We start from the raw sequence: 22,144 nt of genomic DNA, 5'->3' as shown, positions 1-22,144 counted from the left end.
GATTGTCTCTTTGCTTCACCTCATAAAATATACTGCCTTCAATCCACGAACTCCCAAATCCATTTCCTCAGAGTAAAGGAACCATCTGAGTGCAACTCTATTCTCACTGCCTAAGTTCAATTCCCTGAGGGCAATCAATTGAAATGCCAGATAAACCAAATTTATTTTTCTTTTTCAAAACTCAATTATTTCTTTAAAACCTTTAATGTTGCGTTTTTTATTATTTTTACTTGATTAATCAATATCTCTTCCATTAATTTTAGTCTAAAGGAGCTGATAGCTACATTGGGAAAATTAACTAATTAAATGTCATAATGAATACCTTTTACTATTTGATTACTTTTTACATATAATATAGAAAGAAATAAAATGTAATTCCATTGGATTCAGTCAGGAATGTAATATAGATTTCTGTGAAAAAAAAAAAAAAAAGTATTGTTTTGGTGCTGAATTCCCAGTCCTGCTTTGTGGCTGATTCCCAGGCTTCACTCATCTGAAGCCATTGGTAGATACAGTCCTTTGTTTCTTCTTATCCATTTACTTGCTTTTTTATGTCACAAAAGCCCAACGAATATCCTGAAAATGAAGGGGTCTTCCTCCATCTTCACTGGTTATTTGGAAAACACTCTTCCTGCTCCAACCTAGTGTAATGAAACTATGGAACCATAAATGTGACACCGTGTCCAGGAGATACTCTCTTTCTTTCTGAAACTAGGTACATAGCACCTTTTTTTTATTAAAGCAAATGTGGAACATTTACACTAAGTTTCAATATATGCCCTATTTTTGGTGTATCTTTCACAAAATCATCCTCAGTTTATTTACTAAAGGCAATGTTCAGAGCATACGACCCCTGGAGCTATCTTCACAGACCACATCATCCTTACCTTCTTGTGGGGAAGGGCTACTTGTTGCAGAATATTTATTGATCTTTTAAAAAAGCATATATGGTCCACATACTCCTACTTCCTGAATTTCTACTTCAAAATGAATTTCATCAAATGAGATCTCCTAAGCTTCTTCTTGAATGGAATCTGGTGTGGATGCTTTGGAGAATCAGCTGATGGTAAAGAAGTCCTGGCAAATTCATTCTAATGTTTGTACATTGTTTTTTTTTTTTTTTGAAGACTGAGACACTTTGAAATTGAAGCTAAGTGCAACTCTAGGGATGGACTTTATTGAAAAAAGGGGAGATATATGAGCAAGGATGAAAACTAACTTAGAAGAAGTCAAAAACTTGTCTAGAAAGAAAACCTAGCTCAGGAGTTTGGGCAGAGAATAAGTTGATCTTAGGGATTTCAGCAATTTTTCACAGACCAATTTTTCTTGAGTTATAGAAGCTATAAAAAGCAGTGCTACCTCCAGATCCAAGGGGAACCTGCTCTCCCCCTGATAGAAGCACTCTGGAAAAGGTTCCATAATCATGGAAAATGTTTGTAACTGTGACAGTCTTTGGGTTTTGACCAAACTTAGTTGGGATTAGAGTAGATGGGCTGAATTCTCTGAGAGGAGAAAGAAGTTGCGGACTTCCGGGCAGAGCATGAGAAGGAGGAGGATGGGTACCACTAGGGAAGAAGAAGGAGGAGGCTGGGTTCCACCAGGAGAGAGTAGGGGTTTTCAGGGAGAAGAGAGGACCAGAGAGGTCACTGCACAGAGTATGGAAAGATTGTGGAGTTGTGACTGCAGGAGCAAGAGGAAACAGCTATATTTGTGTTCTCAATGCCAGTTTATTCTAAACTAACCTTTTGAAGAATTTTGTTTGGGACTTTCAGTTGTTTGAGAGGAGAAAGTAACTCCAAGCATGGTTTTCTACATCTTCACTTACAATCCCTACTGTAAGTCTGCTTTGTGTGTATGGAGATTATTATTTTATAATTTGGACCAAACCATTTTAAATCAATGTCTTATTCTCACTGTCTTTTTGAAATCTATATATGAATAACTTTGCTGTGTCTCCTCACTTAGACAATAAAAAATTGTTTAGATAGGTGACACAAATATGTTCTTCACCTTAGTAGGATATAATTGAACAAATGAAGATCCAAGGCCGTACTGGTATTGTGACGTTTAAGAATAATCCAATTTAGTCAGGTGTAATAAGCTTAGAGTAAGGGGTAGGTGTTAACTTAACATTTGGAGATAAATTCTATAATGTCTTCCCTGGGAAAGGACTCTGTTACTTAGATTATAGAATTTTAGCCACAGAGTTGTCAGGAAATTCACTATTCATAATGTTGAAAACTTTAAAAAAGAAACAGAAACCTTGAGAGTCACATTCTTCTGAAATTTACCTAAAATCAACAGCTGGAATTTGATGAAAAGTCCATCAAAGCTTTAACTTTCCAGCTGCAAAACTTGAAAATCATAGAGTTGTGGGAAAACAATCTGTGATTTCTCTTGAGATTTTGGAAACAGTGGTGAATTATTTGATACTGTCAGTTACCAAAACTTCTTGAATCTGATTTACAGAACAAACACCAAAAAGCATGTTGGGTTGACTAACACAATTGCTTTAAGTGTGCAGATTGTTAGTCACACATAAGAGGCAAGGAGTTTGGTTTTTTTTTTTTTGTGTGTGTGTGTGTTTGTGTTTGTGTGTGTGTGTGTGTGTGTGTGTGTGTGTGTGTGTGTGTGAGAGAGAGAGAGAGAGAGAGAGAGAGAGAGAGAGAGAGAGAGAGAGAGAGAGAAAGCAAGAATAATTGTGATCAAAAAAGAGAAAGCTATCAAAGAAATAGTATTCATAATTTGGGTATAGGTAGAATTGTAAATGTTGTAAATATAAGTTTCTGTCTTGCCAGCAACTCCCAAATACCCAGCAGCCCCTTCTCAAATAATTGACCTGGAGGCTTAATATAAATTATAAATGCTTGGCCAGTAGCTCAGGCTTATTACTAACTAGCTCTTACACTTACATTAACCCATAATTCTCATCTATGTTTAGTCATGTGGCTTGGTACCTTTTCTCAGTACTGCATTTTCATCTTGCTTCCTCCGTGTCTGGCTGGCAACTCCTTAACTCTGCCTATAGTTCTCAGTTTGGCTTTCCCACGTAAATTCTGTAATTTCTTGCCTAGCTACTGGCCTATCAGCACTTTATTAACCATTGAGAGTAATGCATATTCATAGTGTGGAAAAGGATTTTTTGAAAATTCTTACCCTGCAGTAATGGAGCTACTAACTGACAGGGTTTCATCCTTGTAGAGACTGGTTTGGTTGTAGTATTGTGTTTAGCAGTATTGTAATCTACTCTTCTACCTAATAGAAATGATAATGCCAAGTATTATGGCTTAAGGCCATATTGGAAATTAGGCAGTTTGACATTTAACCTAGTAATTTATCAAATGCAATGTTTATCTGTTTCTATTTCTTTTATGTATTCTCAAATACTGCTAGAACTATTGAACCCACTACTGCTTTCATCACTAAATAATGATTCAAATGTCAACTTTGACAAATGCTCATTTAATATGTGTATGGACATTTTGTTTCTAACCTTTTGAAAATCACACTTAAACCCTGTTTGAAAGCATCTACCATTGTACAGTAATGAATAATCTATCAGTACATTATAATGATCTGTAGCAAACTCTAGGTTCCAAATTTCAGATCAGAAGAATCCTAATTTGAATATAGATATTTAGTTCTCTGAGATATGCTTTTTAATTTTATTCTGTAAGAATAGTCAACCGAGAACATAGTACTCTATGTTCTTATACATCCTATACATCTTATAACATCCTAAAATTAAGGATCAAAAGAAGTTGTGTTTGCCAAATACTCATCAAATGATTACAAGATGCTAGATTCTTAAGAGAAAGTTTTTAAGGCTAGGAATTTATATGACTCAAAGTATTTTTTTCTTCAGGAAAAATTAAAAAAGCCTGCTGTCACCTGATAAGAGGATGATACATGTCTTTTTACAATGTTCTCTATACATGATAACTATGCAGAATTCTTCAAATGAAGCACATAGCCCATTTAAACACATTAGAAAGCTTATAAACTGGTTTGTACCTGTTGCTTTCTGTACTAACTTAGTGAGTTTGAATATTTTTGTAGGGTGGAGTGACATAAATATGCAGTGAGACAATAAAAATTATAGAAAACGTAAATGTCATATTTTGCATAAGTGTGAAGGAAAATCATAATTTCATAGTATGTAGCCTGCAGTAAAGTGATCATGTTGATTTATACCATTTATAATCATAGTATATTTAAAAGTGGACAATTTTTTCCCACAGGCAGTCTGTGTTAATTAATAATATCATCCTTATTATACCAACAATACTTTTTAGCTATGTTTATGTTTCATCTTCTATTTAACATAGCACATAGCATTATATTTAAAAGTATATATACAAAAATAAAATAGATTTATGCCTACCATCATATAGATGAGGCTAAAAATACAAATCCTCAAATTTACATTTTTAAAGTCAAATTCTTTTCTCTTTTAGAATATTGATTTAATTTTGAAAGATTATGTATACAGTACTCACTGGAAAAATGTATGCCTAGTGTAATGTTGACACAAAGCTTGCGGGGGTAACCAATCAAAATCTGAATTCAGTTAAGGCCCACTCCACAGATGGAACTCATATCTGATACTGCTTGACTGAACAGGAACCCAAAACTAGATAGCCCAAGGATCTAAGTCAAAATGAAACAATACTAGTCTTAGAAAAAAAGAAAAGAAAGTACTGATTAAATTGAATCCTCTACTCACAGATAAGTGCCTTGCTCAGCCAGTCATCATCAGAGAAGCTTCCTCCTGTAGCAATTAGGAAAAATACAAAGGCCCACAGCCAGACATAATGCAGAGAGTGAGAGACCTTGGAATACACAGTCCTAAATAGGATGTCTCTATCAAATACCTACCCTTAGAGCTCAGGGAACCATGTGAAAAAGGAGACAGGAAGAATGTAAAAGCCAGAGGGAATGGAGGACACCAAGGAAGTATGGCCCTCTAAATGAAAATAATCAAAGCTTATATATACTCCGAGAGATGAAGGCATCATGCGCAGGGCATGTACAGGTTTGTGCCAGGTCCCCTTTGTATGTATTATGGCTTCCATTTAGTTTTTATAGTATTTATGATTATGTTAATTAGTATGTCTCTCATTCTCCTGCATTCACTTAGTCTTTTTTCCTTCTGTTTTAATATTTTGTCCAATTCCAATGTGTTAATTTTTATTTTATATTACTATATTTTATTTTCTCATTGTCCTTTAGAAACCTATTTGTTTTCTAATGAGAAACAGAAAGCGAGTGGATCTGGATGAGTGGGGCATTAGGGAGTATCAGAGAGAAACAGAGAGAGAGGAAACTGTATTCAGGACATAATATGTGAGAAAAAACCTATTTTCAGTAAAAGGTTAAAAAAATGCATGAATATTATCCTGGTTTGCTGAATGTACTCTGAAGTAACAGTAACTTTGGAATAGTCTCTGCAGTATATTTTCTTATTTGAAGTGAATAGGATATAGACTGTTCTTGTACTACATCACAAGAATTAGTTTCTAGGGATTAGCATAATGCAATTCTCTGAATCTTCTTTCCCACTTTACTGTTTCTATGTGCCTGTTTGTTTATAAGACAGCACTATCATTCACTTCGATTCATTAAAGAAGTGCCTAAGCAGCATAGTTCTGTATAATTTTGAGCATGGTTTTAAAAATTGTGTATGAGAAACTGGATTTGTGTGATGTTTTATTCTGCTTTAACACTTTCCATTGAGACATATTCTGGATTTACTTCAGTGCTGATTATGCCAAAATATGATCAAAGTGCAATAAAAGTGCATAAAAGCAGCTACACTTTTCATTAACTAGGTTCATTTTGATATGAATATTGTTTGTTATGGGCTAACAGGGAAGATGTTTTGCTATTTCTATTATGGAAAAATTATATCCAACTGCTATATATATATATATAGCTCAAGCAGGGGATTTATGTTACCAAAAGAAATGCAAGCCATGCTTGGTTACTTCGGTCAATTGTGAGGAATAAGGGTTCAAAGTGTAATGTATTGTCTTGACTATCTGGAACATCACCCTGGCTCAATCAATTATCTGGATCATCACTTACTATTTAACATAAGAGTTTGTTTTTGAACACATACCCACCATTTAATTAGTTTCATTTTCTATCATATTTGATGTAACAAATCTAATCTTGTATAAAGGTATCTAAATCATATAATAAACCATAACCAATATTTGTACATTTTGTGACTATGTTCACATACATTTACTATTATGTGTTACCTATCCGGCTCCCTCCGAGCCAATAAAAAATATCACATGGAGAGCTGAATTCATGTCAGCATAAGTCCTTATTAAAATAGTGTCACCCTTAAGTTAGTGAAGGACTGAATACAGAATACAGAATAAAGGAGACGTAAAGAAAACTTAGGAATGTTGGATGTTGTAAAGCCTCTCTTATTCAAGGACACACAGGAGCTTAAGAGGGTATCTGTATTTAAATGCTTTCATCAACAGTTGCAATTGTCTTTCTAAATCTTGTAATGATTCTTTCGAGTAAAGTTTTACTTTCCTAAATCTGGGCTTGTTTTCTTCTTGACAAGATGTTCACAAAGGAATTGTGAGTCAAGAAGATAATTAGAAATTCTATTTCTTCTTTTCAGCTATTAATTAAGCATCCATTTGTCCCAAAACATTAATTTTCCCTCAGATATATTCTCCTTCAAGTTTTTGATGCTAGTAGGAACAGTGTCTGACAAATCATTGCACGATATCATCAAATTTGTTTGAAAATATGTGATTTTTTTTTTTTTTTTTGGTTTTTCGAGACAGGGTTTCTCTGTGTAGCTTTGCGCCTTTCCTGGGACTCACTTGGTAGCCCAGGCTGGCCTCGAACTCACAGAGATCTGCCTGGCTCTGCCTCCCGAGTGCTGGGATTAAAGGCGTGCGCCACCACCGCCCGGCGAAAATATGTGATTTTAAAGGTTGAATTAGAGAAATACTTAAAAATTCAACTAAACAAGATGACCCATAACTTAGTTTTTTATGAAAGTGAAATACAAGTAAAAAAACTCATTTGTTTTTAACTAATACAGAAATTAAAACAGAAAAAATATGGGTAGTAATGTCCTTTTATATGATGATAATATACATGAAGACATAGGAAATGCTTAAATAGGACTGAAAGTATTTATACCCTCATCTATATTATAGCACCATCCATATTTTCTTCCAAAGTATAGCCTTAACGTTTTAAAAACACATAATGTGTTATCTACCCTCAGTGCTTCCCAGGGGCCACACAGGATCAATTCTGCCTTCCAACACTTTGTTTCTCTATCCACTGCAAACAATACTTCCTTCTGGTAGAGAAAGAAGTTCATGCAACTTCCAAATCTCAGGAAACTCGGTAAATTAGCAGAGTCACAGGGCTGCTCTCTAAGGTTATCTATCAGTAACATTTGTCAAGGAGAGGACACTCTCAAGCTTGCAATGTTGCCTACTAATGTATAGGGATATAGGGACATAGTTTTGTGATTCATCACTTACTGGGGTGGTCTTCTCAATGATGTTCCATGTTTCTGTAAAGAGCCCCAACAAACTCACTGGTTGTCTAAGGTACTTTTGAGTGCTTTTGTTATTTGGACCATCTAGGATACATCAACAAAGTCTCTTGAGGAAACTACACATAATACTGTCTCTGTCTTTGAATGAATAGGCTTAAATTAAAACTGATATTTTTTTCTTTTTTTTAAAGATTATTTATTTATTATGTACACAGTGTACCACCTACATGTCTGTCTGCACACCAGAAGAGAGCACCAGATCTCATTATAGATGGTTGTGAGCCACCATGTGGGTGCTTGGGATTGAACCTGGGTCCTCTGAAAGAGCAGCCACTGCTCATAACCTCTGAGCCTTCCCTCTAGCCCTGATATCTTTTTCTTTAATCCTATTTTGCTTACTAAAAACAATATGTGAACTGGAGTGTTTTATTTTACTCTAGTTAGTTTACATTGAAAAACTTTGATCATTCTACTACCTTACAATATTCAGCTATTAATGAACAACATTACACTTGCTATTTCAATAATTTCAACATTCCTTTATATTATAGATATTTATGAGTTCACTTAGTCCCATTTTTCCATGCCCTGTTTAGTTTGTTTCACATCCAGATCCCTAAGTGTATACTTTTTATTTCAAATGATGGACTTTCATTCATTTTTAAGGAAGAGGAGTGTTAAATGGCATGTGTATCTTCTGCCCTTATCATTTCATTTGTTGGTCAACACTTAGGTTGATAGGAAATCTTCACAAATTTGTATAGTTCTGAAATAAACATAGAAGTTCGTGTGTGTCTTCCACATATTGATTTCATTTTCTGTGAACATCAAAACAGCAATATTGACTTTACAGAATTCATGGTGGTTTTTTGTGCTTTTGAAAACAGCTCTGCTTACCAAAATGAAGTGATAATCATTGTGGCTTTGATGTGCCTTCTCTTGTGATAGGTATTTGCATGTGTTCTTGAAGCAATGCCTAATGTCCATTTCCTATGCTGTTTGTTTGGTTCCAATAGAAAACTTGGAATTTCTCAAGTATGTTTGAACATATTTTCCCCATTTTATGTAATTTGACACTTTATTGATTGTTTCTTTGTAGCATATTTTAGGTTAAAAAGTCACATTTGTGCAATTTGTTTCCTGTACTTTGAAGTCCCCCCCCCCACACACACACACACATCTCTCTATTCCAGTTTATTCCAGTGTTTCAAGGCTTATTCTTACCTTTTTAATTGAGTTTGGATGATTTTTTTTTTATACTTGTGACCTCATGAGGTAAGTTGTTTGTTTTATGCTTTTATGGTAAATGCTTTATTCTCTTAGCACAATTTCTCGAAAATTACCTTTTCCTAGTGTGTATCCACAACATCATTATCCAAAATTGTTTATGCATGTGTGGTTTTCTTGGGCTCTGAATTCTGTAAAATTGTTCTTCTCTTTATTTTTCTTCTTTTCTTTCTGGGCATGAAACATTTCTATGTTTTTATTCCTACTGCTCTGTAGTATATGTATTTTGAAATCAGATATTCTTATTCTCAAAATTTCTTCAGTGATTCCATGTTGCTTATTTTTTATTTTTCCTGTTAGTGAAGTATGTATATTTTAAAAATACTTACTTTTCCAATCCATAAACATAAAAAACAAATTCTTTGATTCTTAATTGAGATATTTTTGTTTGCATGTTCATTATGTTTCTTCATTCACAAAAATGTAACTTTTATGCAAGGCCTGTGAAGTTTAAGCCATCTAAGGAACCAACACATGTATTAAAATTCTATAAATGGTTTGACTTCTCTTGGGTAGGATATTATGATTGAGGAGAGAAAGAATGATGCAGGTTGATAACCAAAGTTGTCTTAGGATCTTAATCACTTTAATAAATATTTAATTTTAATCACTTGTGAACTTCCTAGGCAGGGGTCATACTTATGGTAAACATTCTATATTGTTCATAAAGTGCTGAAATTTATATTATATTTATATTGGGAGTCAAATTATTCATGGGTTAGCCATTCCTCTCTCACCTCTACATGTGACTTAGCATCCTTGTTCCTATCATTTCAATTCCTTTGCAGTGTAGAAACAAAGATATGATCTTAGATGCTGCTCCTAAGGAGAGGAGTAGCCATGGTTTATATCTTATCTAGAACCTTTCTAAACTGTGAACCTTATTGCATGTAGCAGCCTGAAGGTAAGATGGGACAACAGAACTAGGTTTAGGAGTTATAATATTGTGTCCTATCTAGTAACTTTACTAGTCTACTAAACTCAGCCACCCCTCCACTCTGCTCTAAGCCCTTTTACTTCTAAATTCTATAAAGCTAAGAAATTCCCTTTGTTCTTCATTTGCCTTTGGATCTCCTATCCCAAATTCTCCTTCTGGGAGTGACCAGCATTACTAAATGATATTTCTCCTGAAATCCATCTCAGTGTATCTCTCTGTGAAACTAGAAACAATTATCAGATATAGTCTGAGGCTTATAACAGATATCTCCCCATCTTCCTGCCTACTATTTCCACCAATATACTAAAAAATGTCTTTATTCATAACTTTTTATTATGTGAAAACATTTATGGAACTGTCACCAATTTGCAACATGGCAATTAGGTAAGGTTAATAAATGTGTTTCTATGTTATTGTCGCTCATGTTTGGTTGCAGAATAGACTCTTACTATTTGTTTTGAGAGTTGTAGTGTGTGTGTGTGCACACACCATCATTTGATGTCTACCTAATGTTCCTGTGACTATTAGGTGACAACACTCAGAATTCATGTTTAAGCCTAGATATGGGACCTCCACAAACCCTAAAGGTAAGAATGTGATAGATAACATTTTAAGAACAAAGAAAAGGCTGCCATATTTTGCTATATCTCACCCACCGAACAAGTCATCAATGTAGTTTGTAAAATGTACTAGTTTATGACATTCTGTATTGTGTGGTTATCAAAGCCCATGTAAACACTTTCATGACAGAACATGTATGTCATTCTGAGCAACACGGGTTCATATTACTGGACCATTGCTACTCATGTTTAGCTCATAATAGATTTCCTTTTTTTGTCCTCCTGCTTTTCTTCTTCCTCATCCTCCTCTCCTTTGTCATATTCCTTTCCCTGTATCTTTATTTTGAATTCATTGATGCTTCTTCTTATCAGTTTGTGTGATGCTAAGCCTCAATTCTATCATCTTATTAAAGATATGCAAGTGTTGTTTGCCTATCAAATAATAAGAAATCAGAGTTTTTGTTGTAGTTTTTTACAAGCAGTTCACTTCTTTGAATAAAATTTATTCTAACATATTTTAATTATTTTATCACAGTAAACATGAATCCTTTAATTATTTTTCAATCTCCTAATTATGTACAAATGCTACTAATTTATTATGTTGTTTGCTGCAAATTTAGTGAATTCATCTATAAGTTCCAATAGACTTTTTGTGTGATCTTTAGCTTTTCTACTAATAGGGTTAAGCGAATGGTAAGCAAGGGTCTCTGAATGTGATAGATTCCTTCTCGTTTCAGTGGGCTTAATTCAGAGGCAAGGAGGCCATATGCTCACCCTTACCAGAGTATCCCCTGAGTCAGTGTTCTGGATTCTTTGCCCCATGAACTTTAAGAATGAGTTTCATAGACAATTAATTGTGAATTACAGGTCTTTTATTATAGGTAGAAAGCAAGCTGAGTTCTTTTATATAAAGAAAGCTCATAAGTGAGAGTTTCTATAAAGATTAAGACTCATGGGCATGTAAGAAATAATTTATGAGAGAGGGTAATAAAACACAGGAGGTAGAAATGAAGAAGGGAAAATTACTTAGGGCTCAAGGTTTAAGTGGAGAGAGGAGTGCTGTAAAGAAGGGAGGATAGGAGTGAGTTACCCAAAAATTAAGAATACATGAAAAATAATATTATGGAAACTCATTAGTTTGTATGTAAGCTATCTATCTATCTATCTATCTATCTATCTATCTATCTATCTATCATCAATCTATCATCTATCTATATTAATCCATCAATCTGTCAATCTATAATCTGTCTTTCTATCTATTGTTCAATCTGTTTTTCTATAGTTCTAACTATCCATCCATTTATTTATTTATATATATATATATATTTATTTATTTATTTTAGCAGAAAATTTTTAATCAAAAGTACCCTTCATGGATTGACAATGCTGCTACCAAAAGTGGTGGGTTATTAAATAAAAATGTTAATGCCAGGCACAGGATGACTCCTTTTGAGTTATTAACAAGGGGATCCCAGAGGCTTTTGAATATACAAAGGCTGTTTTGTTGTTCTTGATTGACTACCATAACGACATGGTAAAACCCTATTGCTAAAGTTACACTGTTTATTTACACATGATGTGGAGAAATCAACCTTGAATTGACCAGAAAACTTTCTGCCTGCTGAATGGGTATCATAGTAGCCAAAAATTCACACTGGCTTCTAGGGTAAATGATCATACCCAGCATTTAGTATGTGATAAAATACTACCCTCTTGGTTATGTATGCCTAGTGATGCAACAGTGGTGTGGCAGTTTTGGGGAGAACCAACCCCTTTCAGACTTGATGCAAGGCTGGTCATTTCATGGCTAGTACAGTATCCTGTTCCATATCCTATGGCTGTAGTTATCATACACCCTAAGAGGAAACCACTATTGCTATTTTGATAAATGAGCATGCTGTCAAACTGTATTCCAAATACTTGTACTTACACTTATAGACACATGCTTCTCTCAAGTTTTGCCAGAGAAGCTTCTTTTGTGTGGGGAGTTATGAATGTGAAGATTCATAACAAGTCAAAATGACCAGTATAAATAACTCCCATTGCTCATCTGTGGACACTTCATCTGTATCAGCCTCATCAAACCATGGTTCAGGGAACTTCACAGAAAATGGGATAGAAAGAATATATAGGCCAGAAGATGAGGAAAGTAACTATTAAATGATGACTTCTGGATACAATATGGCTCTTACATGCATCAACTTATAGTAGGTATAGTTACTTGCATAAGATCAGCAAAAATCATGCTTGTCAAAATTCCAGCATTGATAGAGGAGGGTCCCTTAGAGCCTCATCCCTATTAGAGAAACTACTGGCAATTGATGGCTTTTGGGGATAGAAAAGTCACTCTCCTTTGAAGCAATGAAAACCAGTAGTTTTCTCATGCTCCAGTGGATGTCTACATATATGTGTGGATATGGCATCGTTAATTGGACTTAGGAGGTTAATTTTAAAAACAAGAGCATAAAATAGCAAGATATGGCATGGGAGACACTAGAGGAAGTTGGAGGAAGGCAATAATGAACTGCTATGCACAATATATATGGTATGAATGCATATAAAACTTTAAAGCCCAAAAAAATATTATTTAAACAAAGTTTCCTAGATATACTTGGGGGTTCCCTAAGGGAGGTTGTTGCAGAGGGTCTTTTATCTATGTCTAAATAGGCTTTATACTGAGTAAAATGGTCTTTGAAGTGCTAGTATGAACTAGGAAGAGGTGATTGATTAGTCCAACTGACTCAACTGTAGATTCCTCAAGAGATGGTGATGTGCCTTTCTAATGCCGTGATGGAACTGGAGTTGTAGAACACTCTAGAGCACACCTGTGAGGATCTATGGCATATCTGATCATGATAGCTTCTAGGCAACTTTGATCTTTAGGTTACTTTATAAAGAAATCAGAGTTCAAAAAGAAAGAACAGAAGAATAGCCAATGCCCTGACTGAATAATTTCTTCTATTTCAGGCCTTCCAGAACTGTTAAGAGTACCAAGGATATTCCTGACTTCTGGCCAAGATAGAATTGCTTATTTTGGAAATTCTGAGCTCACTGTTTGATAACTTTCTCTTATTCTCATCAGAATAAGGTAACACGTAAAAAAGAAAATGAAATTAGTTTTGTTTTATAGGTATGTAAATTAATAAAGTTAAATTAAACTTACATGGACAAACTTCAGATTTTTAAGTATTTTATATTTATGAGTTATCATTGGCAACTTAAAATGTCTTTACATTCATAGACTTTTGTCCAGTATTATGTCTATTGACAATTTTAAGTAATGAATTTCAAATGACTTATGCCATGAAGTAGCTGATACAATAGTAGGGAATGTTATCTTGCTTAATCAGGTAATTATAGTGCAGAAGAGAGCAAGTAGCACCCTGGTAGATGCAAGGGGCTTTGAAGTCAGTAAAGAGGGCAGTGCATAAGACAAAATTGTGTCAGAGTCAGTACACAACCTATTATCTCTGTAAAACCAAATCTCATCTGTACAATGGGAAAAAATGATGAAAATGAGATTACAGGAAACTGACATAGTATGTCCCTATCATATGTGACATATTTCATATGATACCATCTTATACAAGTGAGATGCATAGCTTTAGGAAACAGAAAATATAAACTAATTTTATCAGAAGAAGTTTAAAAAAGAGATTTCTGTTATCTGGGTTGTGATATCAGCATATATACACATGACACACACACACACACACACACACACACACACACACACACACACACACACACACATCTGTACTTCCAGAACTCTAAGAGCCACAGATAGAAAGTATACCAGAAGTTAAAGGCTATCCTGATCTACACAGTAAGTCATAGGCCAGCCAAGGCCACAAAGCAATATTTTATTTCAACAAAAGAAAAAAACAAATTAAAACTCAACTACATTCTCTGTAATTTACATACTGTTTCCTAAATAAACTTCAAATAAATCAGATGTAGTGGGGTAGAAAAAAAAAACATTCAACATACTCATTAGAGATATATTGTAATTAATTGCCTATGCAAAGGAGGGTTAAATATAAATTAACTCAGTACAAATAGACGTCAAGAAAATGAGGGTCCAGCCAGTGTTTGGTAAACAAATACGCATACCGAACATTACTGCATTCAGGTAGGAGGAGGTTAGCTACTTGTTCTGAGAGGTCTTTGAAACATCAAGATGAAGATTTCATGTTTGTACTTTGTAGCAAGTTAAAACAGGACCTGCTGCCTGCTAAGCTACCAGAGAGAACTGAGAATTAAAAATAACCCCAAACCTGTACATTATACACCATCCATTGAAACAGATTAAACAAAGAAAAAAGACAATGTTCTACACAAAATATCTACTTGAAAAACAAACAAAACCAAAGACGTGGAGCTGGAGATACGGCTCAATAGTTCAGAGTACCTGCTGCTCAGACAGAAATCCAGTGTGTCCTTCCCTTTACTCACATGGCAGCTCACAACCATTTCTAATTCCAGTTCAAGAGGATGCAACACCCTCTATGGATACCGTGAGTGGTTATGTGTAGCTTGAGTTTTCCTGCCTGGCCCACAGTCAGGACAAATCTCTGTCACCTGCCAGTCCCGCAGCCTCTCAGACCCGACCAAGTAAACACAGAGACTTATATTGCTTACAAACTGTATGGCCGTGGCAGGCTTCTTGCTAACTGTTCTTACAGCTTAAATTAATCCATTTCCATTAATCTATACCTTGCCACATGGCTCGTGGCTTACCAGCATCTTCACATGCTGTTTCTCATCATGGCGGCTGGCAGTGTCTCTCTCACTCAGCCTTCCACTCACTAGCTTTATTCTCCTCCTTGTCCCGCCTACACTTCCTGCCTAGCCAATGGCCAATCAGTATTTTATTTATTGACTAATCAGCAACACATTTGACATACAGAACATCCCACAGCAGGTGTGCATACATACATGCAAGTAAAACACTCATACACATAAAAAATATAAAAAAGAAACCTTAAATAAAATCAATAAATCTTAAAACAACCAAATGAAACTTTTCATTCCTTAGCCATGTGGTCCATGAAGATGTATAAACGGAACTTAAAAAAATAAAAATAATTAATGGCATTGATAATGATTTGAATTGATATCTTTCATCTTACTTCAGAAAAAAATTAATTTCAGTATTTTAAGAGTCATAGTAGGTCTTGAATGAAGACAAATAAAATTCAAAATTAGACATGGAAATTCAAATTTAAACCTTTCTGCTGGATTATTTTCCTTCTGAGGAAAAGTGAACAGAGTAAAGATGTGTGCTTCATTTTTTTCTTGTTTAAGTGGACATTGAATCGGATCTTTCCCACCTTGCTTATGCAACTTCTGTCTCATCAAAAAATAATCAGTTTTTTTGTATGTCTGGAATCTAAAAATTGTTTGTAATGATGATGAGTCTAAAGGAAAATTTGTCTTTTGAAGCATTAGAGAAACATCAAGGAAATGTTTCTTTTTGTAGTCCAAAACGATTCATTTATGCATTCCTTAAGAGCATTGTTCAACTAGAAAGCCTGCTGCTGATTGTGCATCTCTTCGTAACTTATTGCTTATAAAGAAAACTTAAAATGACTACTAGCCTGAAAAAAAAAATCTTTATTTTTAACATAATAAACTATAAATATTGCAATCTCCAATTTTCAGAATAAGCAAAAGTGATTGAATACACAAAGAAACCTGAATAGAAAAATACACTAAACTGATAATTGGAGAAAACTTGGTGCCTAAATTGTACTTATTGTGTGATGTGAATAATGTTTTAGATGGGCTGTTTCAGTTACAAAGAGATTGATTTTAATGGGGTATCTTATATCACAAAATAAAGTTTGGATGACTCCTTAAGTCATTCTGCAGAGCCTGAAGTACTCTGTCATCCAAATCAACCTTTATCTCTAGAGACTGCATTTCACCATTTACTTTGAAGAGTCTCCATCTCCCTCAGAAATTTTTAATCACTTTTATTAATACACATTTTCAAACCACCTTTTGTGCTTATCTGTGAGTCAGGGGTGTGATGTATGAAACCGTAGGATACCTGCAGCAGAAAGAAACGCACCCTGTATTGTTGCTAGGCCACGAGAAATGTGAGGCCTTTACCCACCAACCCCACAGCTCCCCAGAGTTTTCTTGAGTACCAGCAGCAGGAAATATTAGATAGAAGGATTTAGATTGTGGAGATGAACAGATAGAAAATATAGGATAGCCTGAAGAGGATCTGGAACCTATTCCAAGGAGCCCTGACTGCCTCTGCCTCAGCGTATTTATAGAAATGCTAAGGGGTGGAGCAAAAGACCTCCCCTGCAGCACAGCCAAGTGCATACCATCTCAGACACCTGCATTCATGCCTGTGGTCCTAATCATCCTCTCTATGCGGACCTGCTGGGTAAAGCCACGAGGACCCGCAGAGAAACATGAAGTGATTCCTGGATTCAGTTTGAGCCAAGGTCAGCAAGCATTGGAATTGTCACAAATTTATTTTTACCGATATATACTCTTCATTATGGTGAACATTATTTGTCAAATATCATTTGATGGTTTTCAAGTCAGTTCAGATTTTGCAGCAGTTGGTAATGAGGAGAGTAATGTTGAGGTCACCATCATGCATTAGGTTAGGAATAAAAATAATAGGCTGGGCACATGACTGAGTTTGCATTTCTTGACAGGCAAGAATGAAGACCTCATTTCAGCTCTTCAAATAAATAAACAAATAAATCCCATGTACCTGTGATTCCAGCAGCACGGAGACAAGAGAGAAAAAGGAACCTGGGGGCTTGCTGGGAAGCTAGTCATATCCAATAAGAAAGATCCAGGTTCAGTGAAAGACCTGTCTCAAAATGTAAAAAATAAAATTAGTTGGAAAACAACAGAAGAAGACAACTAATGTTGACTTCAGATCTCCACACATGCACATGTTCAAGGGCATACACCTGCACATACATTGGATGCACATGTAAAGAGACACATGGACACACCCACACCCATAAAAAATCACACATAGGAACAACACCACACAATTGTAAACATACACACACAAACACACTCACACATATAACCCCACACTGATAGAAACACAGACACAAAGAAGCACAGACACGCACACACAAAACACACATACATAATGTAGCCTTAGTTTCCATTTATAAACTGCAAATACATGCTAAGTTAATAATTTGTGTGTAAATTTTATTCTTGAAAGTCGTATGGTACCACTATACTTCCATGCCATATCTTTGGGTAGTGACCAATTTTAATTAATGGATCCAGATATAATTGTCCCCAATATAAAATTCTAGGAAGATGAAAAATTCCTTTTTCATTTTGATGTGTATCATATATCTAACAAATACTATTGTATAAGACTATTGGGGAGAATCCTTACACAATGAAATCGTCAAAGCCAGTAAATTTCTTATATTAATTTATACATAATTTATTTCATTAAAACTTGCATTATGAAGAACAGAGTACTCAGATTTAAAAACTTTTGGGAAGTATATAAAATTAATTTAAATCTTACAAATTAAACTCATTTATTTATAAAAGTATTTTTGTAATTCAAAACAGTGAACTGAAGCAATTTTTCTCAAACTCAGGTAGTTTAATAGTACACATAATTAAGACCAGGAAAAATATAGGAAATTTGTAAGCGAGATTTCTCCCTTTAGTTTCCTTTAATTCTCAGTTCTTTTGCTCAATTATTCTAGTCTTAGAAAAAAACTTTTGAATTTCAAATTTCCTTCCTTAGGGTTTATTTAGGATTTTGTTTTTTCTGCTCAGTGTCCTACAACACTGCTGTTCCATGAGAAAATGTGTTTGGAATCTAGGCAATAAATATGAATTCTTACCTCCACAATTTATAGATAAGATACACTGCAGGATTTGATTAAAGTATAGGTCCAATACAAGATATTCAATATGGGAGGTCAAATAACTATCAAAATTACACCATTTAAGAGTAAGTCATCAGGAGCTGGGGAATCATGGTAATGGTTAAGATCAGTTCTATTGAGGGAACAGAAGTTGATTTTCCAGCATTGAGATTAGATCACTCCATGGGATTAGACACCTTTTGAACTCCTCAGACATGTGGGTAGCATAGGCTCACACAAGAACACACACGTTGGCATCCAGGCAGTGGGACCTGTGCTCATTGCATGAGTTGGCTGTTTGAAACCTGGGGCCTATGCAGGGTCGCTTGGCTTGGCCTGGGAGGAGGGGACTGGACCTGCCTGGACTGAGTCTACCAGGTTGATCTCAGTCCACCAGGGAGGCTTTGCCCCGGAGGAGTTGGGAATGGGGGGTGGGCTGGGGGAAAGGTGAGGCGGGCAGGAGGGGGGAGAACAAGGGAATTCGTGGCTGATATATAGAACTGAAGTGTATTGCAAAATAAAAAAAAAGAACACATACGTAAATAATAATCTAAAAGTATCATAATAAATTGTCAAGAGTGCATCCAGAGCAGGCATGTTTCACGGGTAACAGTTTTCAGCATGTAAGCTGTCACTTGCTTTGTTGTGTTGTTATCCTAGGAACATTACAGAATTCGGAACTTTGAGAAAACAAGCATGCATTTAAAGAGTTGGAAAACTCATCCAATCAGCCGACCCTTAGCTTATGCTCTGAGAAGCTGGGCTCTTGTCCAAAGGTTTCTGTTCTTTTGTTTGTTTTTTGTTATTGTGTTGTTGTTTTGGTTTGGTTTGCTTTTTTGTTGTTATTTTACATTTTCAAGAACGTTTATATGCATGTGTACAACATCATTTCTGACTTGTACTTCTTGGCGGATTTACTGTATCCTGACTAAGGTCATGAGCAACTATGTTTACAGAATCAGAAACATGAGGTTAGAGAAGTTATTTATGTTTGTTTCTAACAAAGGATGTGGGGATGGGAAATGGGGACCTGGGTTGGCTAAAGCAGGAAAGACGCAATATTATAGAAGAAAACAACACACAGCTACAAGTTCAGTAAGAAATTTGAGTTTGTTTTTAAGTCTGTCATCAGCCTCTTGGTAAGCTGCTCACACAATGAACATATCAGATAAACTATGATATTAGTATGGATAACATTTTAGTAGAGATTTAGCACTTAAATTTCATCTTCTGAAGCCCATAAAGATATTGTCATTGATGTATTTGTTTTTTCAAAGGAGACAATCAAAAGATTTCTAAAGAAATTGAAGAATGTTTAAAGAATATGAAAATTCTTACTTGGAGCAATTGTAATCTAAACTCCTTTTAAATTTTTTTTGATAATAATTTGAAATTTCTTTGAATGAAATTGATCTCTACAAACACTTAATTTGGCTACAGAATTATATTCAGAGCAACATAAATCCTACAAAAGATTAGATAGGAAGCTGAACAGAGTTAATCAACTGTTATAGTTAGAATGTATGGTTATGTTTATTTACATTAATAATTTTAACAAGTTGTGAATATTAAAATAGTTATAAAGTTACTTATGAAGTCCCAGGAGTGCGATAATGGCTGCAATATTAATTTATATAGTTTTCACATAGATATATTTTTTATAATTTGGGGTATTCTTCTGTTCTTTTTGTAGTATTCGACAGTGTGTATGTCTTGTATGTTACTTATTTTATTAAGGACCTGTTGTATTCAGTATGTACATTCAAACCAAGGTGTGATGACATTAATATCAAACCCAATATACATTTCAGCTAATAAAGTAACTCTTTTTCATAGCTATTCCAATTCTTTAATTTTTATTTAAAAAATGTACCTTATGCTACCTACTCTGAACCAAGGAAAGTGTGTGGTAAAGAGACATGCAGAGTGCTGTACTAGACTCAGATCTGTGCACACTGTTTGTAAATGGGAATTAAAGCTTGAGTTCCAAGTTTGCAGTGCAAGGAGCTCTTCTCAAGACAATTGAAAAACAAGGGTTTTATCTAACTATATTTATGTTTTAAAAGAATTAAAGTATTTTGTTTTATGCTCCATCTTAGATACATTTTGCTATGTGTTCATGTCTTTGTTTGAATATACATTCAGATTCTTATTATTAGGTAAAATATTGCTGAAGTAATACCTATTGCTCTTTATTCACATCATTTTAGGTGCAGAAGTAAGGGTGTGCTTGCATTTTTGCAATGAGTCAAAGGAAAAGATTTCATTAAGTGTTCCAGGAAAGACAGCATGTGGTTCCTGTGTAATAGGAATAATAAATAAGAAACTTATGTCTGTATGTGTATTTTCCCTAGGGATTTAATAATTATTTATTTGTCTGTGTGAGTTTGTGCATGCCCTGGTACACATTTGAAGGACGGAAGGCAATTTGGGTAAGACCGTTCTCTCCTTCCACCATATGGGTCCTAAGGATCATTCTCTGGTTGCTGGGCTGGGTGGCAAGCGCCTTTACCTGCTGAATCAACTTGGCAGCCTGATATGTATAGTTTTAGTAATACCCTTATTCCAGAATGACAGTGATGTAACACAGTAAAAGAAAGTAGTACTTCTAGTCATAAGTCATCTGTCTTGCATTATAAGATTTATTGATATGAACATAGACTATGCTAGCTTAAATATACTGAGTAGAAGTACAAACTATAAGCATGGCTTTCAGAGGAATAATCATGTGATTAAACTCATTTTCTCTGTTTCTGTAATTTTAGAATCCAATGATATAGTTTATCTGCTCTAAAATGTGAAAATACTGCACCAGAGGAAAAATAAAAGTGGTTCTTCAGAAAAAAATGTTTTCATAGGTATTATGCTCTTTTTAACAACTATAAAAGAAAAACAGATATGTAGAGAGTTGCTGAGATAGATCAGTAGGTTAATGTGCTTGCCACATAAGCCTGTTGATGAGTCTCATCTCCAAGCTGACCAATGAAGGAAAGAACTGTATCTTGAAAACTGTTCTCTAGTGTCTATATTCATGCATGAGCATGTGCCCACACGCATACCTCATACAACACACACAAACACATAGACAGAGAGAGAGAGAGAGAGAGAGAGAGATAAACATATACTCCAACACACAATAATAATGAGAAAAATTAATAAAATAAAAATATACAGTTTATACCCTAACATTCATGAAGACAAAAATCAGTAAAAAAAATCTTCTATTAGGTGCTATGGAAAGAAACATTTAACATGTTGGAAGGCACTGTGATAATACATTTAGTACAACAGTCTATGACTGTTTTGCAAAATTTCAGAGTACTTTGTTTTCATAATAAATTCATTTATCTTATGATTTTTAAAATTTGAATAATAATGTATGTTTACTGTAGGCTGTGGTGCTATTTTGTCCCCTAATATATTGTGCACCCTAATAAACTTATCTGGGGTCAGAAAACAGAACAGCCATTAGACAGATATAGAGGCCAGAAAATGGTGGCACACGCCTTTAATCCTATCATTTGGGAGGCAGAGATCCATCTGGATCTTTGTGAGTTCACAGCCACACTGGAAACAGCCAGGCATGGTGACACACGCCTTTAATCCCAGGAAGTGATGGCAGGAAGCAGAAAGGTATATAAGGTGTGAGGACCAGGAACTAGAGGCTTTTTAGGTTTTTTAAGCTTTCAGGCTTTTAGCAGAAGTTCAGCTGAGATCCATTCAGATGAGGACTCAGAGGATTCCAGTTTGAGGAAACAGGATCAGCTGAGAAGTTAGAAAGGTGAGGTTGGATGTATCTTGTTCTGCTTCTCCGATCTTCCAACATTTCACCCCAACACCTGGCTCCAGATTTGTTTTTATTAATAAGACCTTTTAAGATTCGTGTTGCAGTAGGCATTCTAGGTCATTTAAAATGATTTTG

This window comes from Peromyscus californicus, unplaced genomic scaffold (genome assembly GCF_007827085.1).
Source record: "Peromyscus californicus insignis strain IS unplaced genomic scaffold, ASM782708v3 Scaffold_12__1_contigs__length_115047231, whole genome shotgun sequence".
Taxonomy (NCBI): domain Eukaryota; kingdom Metazoa; phylum Chordata; class Mammalia; order Rodentia; family Cricetidae; genus Peromyscus; species Peromyscus californicus.
The sequence above is the reverse complement of the archived record's forward strand: the minus strand, read 5'-3'. Positions refer to the sequence as shown.